At 50.5% G+C, this 2658-nt stretch overlaps 2 non-coding genes across 2 annotated transcripts; one reads left to right on the forward strand and one right to left on the reverse strand.

Annotated features, from left to right (window-relative positions):
* Positions 1 to 1634: 1634 nt before the first annotated feature.
* Positions 1635 to 1706, reverse strand: TRNAH-GUG. Its single transcript has one exon. It is a non-coding gene; the product is annotated as a tRNA-His (tRNA).
* Positions 1707 to 2299: 593 nt separating this feature from the next.
* TRNAH-GUG lies at positions 2300 to 2371 on the forward strand. Its single transcript has one exon. It is a non-coding gene; the product is annotated as a tRNA-His (tRNA).
* Positions 2372 to 2658: the final 287 nt, after the last annotated feature.

The following is a 2658-nucleotide window of genomic DNA, read 5'->3' on the forward strand; positions in this document are numbered from 1 at the left end:
AAAAATATAGAGGAAAGAAAAAAGAACAACCGAGCTTGTTCAGAACAATGCTCTTCCCTGAAAAACCATCTACATGGATCTACATGGGCAGTCATATCATTATCAAAAGTCTGTTTTGTAGGCCTGATATCAGCAAGGGGAATCAAGTGACCTCAGAAACAGGTATTATGGGCCCTAACTGATTTGGCTCAGTGGATAGAGTGTCGGCCTGTGGACTAAAGGGTCCGGGTTTGATTCCAGTCAAAGGCATGTACCTTGGTTGCAGGCACATCTCCAGTAGGGGGTGTGCAGGAAGCAGCTGATCAATGTTTCTAACCCTCTATCCCTCTCCCTTACTCTCTGTGAGAAATCAATAAAATGTTTTTTAAAAAGGATGTTATGAAATTTTGATAGTTGGGTTCATCTATCTCCAGGATAACTGTATACCTGCCAAGAGGGTCAGCAGTTGCAAGTGCAGAAGAACACCTTCCCCTTCTGTCACTCTTCCTCAAGGAAAAAAACAGGTTTCTTTCCTTACTTCCCACCCTGACACCTCATTCCAGCATGTGGATTTCTGTTGGCCAGTTCTGTTTTTTTATGTGATGTTGACTGTGTGTGTGTGTGTGTGTGTGTGTGTGTGTGTGTGTGTGTGTGTGTATTCTTAAGTCTGGCACTTTCTCAGGCTCACCTTCTTCCATTCTGTTCTCTCTTGTGGTCTGAACTGTCCTGTTGTGTGGCTTTAAATTCATCAAATTTCGGAAACTGGCAGTGGGGAGGCCGGGAAAATGACAGCCCTCAACAGTGTCTTGCTCTCACACACCATTCAGTACGTCTTTGCTGATAAACTGTGGCAAAGGGGGCCCAACCCCGCTTCAGTTGTCCACCTCTCCCAGGGTTGCTTCCTGGCTCGCTGTGCCAGCCCCAGGTGCCCTGGGGGCAGCTGGAGAGGCTCATTTCTCACCAAGTCCTACCTCATTCCCTCCTCGATGTGCTACAGCTGCTGTCAGCCTCCCCAGAGCCAAGTCCAAAACTTCCATTTTGCCTGATGCCAAATGACAGGCCTTCGTTTGCTAAATTTGGATTTTTTAAGTGCTCGTATAACAACTAACAAAATTTGCTTTAAACCTGAGGTAGCTTAGGGGGAAAATCCTCAAGGAGGAAACACCCTGTCACCTAGGAGGCTGTGGAGACAAACTCCTCATCGCGACTCTGGAAATCAGCGCTTCCGGGGCCGCCGTATTTTCCGTTTGTCACAGTGTATTGTCTACTGCGCACTCTTCTCACCCTTCATAAATGTTTGCACGCTGTGCTTGTGACCCCCAGACTCCAAAGTATTTAAGTTCTAGCCAGTGCGAGGCTTTTTAATGAGCACAATATATGATCTGACCCTCGATAGGGGCCAAATGAAGAACGAATGACGTCCTGCGGTAAAACAATCACATAATAAAACAATCACACAGCAGGGAACATGAAGGCCAGCGTACCCACGGGCAGATGAACTAGAAAGGGGAGTCAAGTCAAGCCCCCGAGTTTATTTTTTGCCACTTTGGCATTTGGGCTGTGGCTTAAAGTCATAGTAAGACCTAGGGAACAACAGGGAGGAATGTGGCTTCCCAGACCCAAAAGGGCGCCCTTGCCGTGCCATTGCCCCACAATGCCGTGACTCGGATTCGAACCGAGGTTGCTGCGGCCACAACGCAGAGTACTAACCACTATACGATCACGGCGAGCTACCGGAACGCCACGGGGACCGGCCTTCCGCGGGCTGTATTCGTCTACGGGCCGTCATCTCAATCTTCCCAAGTTGGCCATTGTTACCCAGGCCCTTCTGGCCCGCGCCCTGACCCGAAGCAGAGGACGAGCGCCGCGGACTCCCCGGCCTGGTGGTCCACACAAACCGTAAAAAAGGAACATGAAAATGCTTTGCAAACGAAAGGACTCCAATGAGGCCAGGCCTACGTGGGCAGCGAGAACGGGAGGCCCCGGAGTCGCCCGAAAAGTGGCCCTCTCATGCACACCGCTCACGCTATCTGGTTTGGAATGGGGGCGTCTCTTAAATTCTACAGGAAAATCAGTTCCGACCCGCCCGCCCAACTTCCTTTGAGATGCAAGGAAGCGAAAACCCGGGCGCAGCTACCCTTCAGGCGAAGCGGCGGGATCCGGCCCGCGGAAGAAAGCAGGGAACTGCGCCTGCGTACGCTCGAACAGCCACGTTGGAGATGGGCGGGAGCAAGGACAAATCAAAGATGTGCTAAGGGGCGGGGCTTTTAACACAGAAGACTTCTGGAGAGGACCTGGTGCGTCAGGTCCCCAGTAGCTCGCCGTGATCGTATAGTGGTTAGTACTCTGCGTTGTGGCCGCAGCAACCTCGGTTCGAATCCGAGTCACGGCATTGCGTGAAGCAATGGCACGGCAGGGGGTCTACCTTTTTACTTTCCTCTCGAGGTTTTTAACAACAGTCTGGAAAATGGATCTCAATTCTCTTATGACAGCGGGAGATGACTTTTTCGCCATCTCTGGCTAAACTGGATATCTGACAAAAATAGGCTTCCGGTTACTCCAGATCTACGTGCGTTATCATTCTTGGGGGACAAAGCACAAAGCACTCACAAGGCTGTGTTATAACAGACGTGTACAAATTCCCATGGCAGCACTGGAAAAGGACTCCCAATAATCGGA

The sequence above is a fragment of the Myotis davidii genome, unplaced genomic scaffold (assembly GCF_000327345.1).
Source record: "Myotis davidii unplaced genomic scaffold, ASM32734v1 scaffold46, whole genome shotgun sequence".
NCBI classification, from domain to species: Eukaryota; Metazoa; Chordata; class Mammalia; order Chiroptera; family Vespertilionidae; genus Myotis; species Myotis davidii.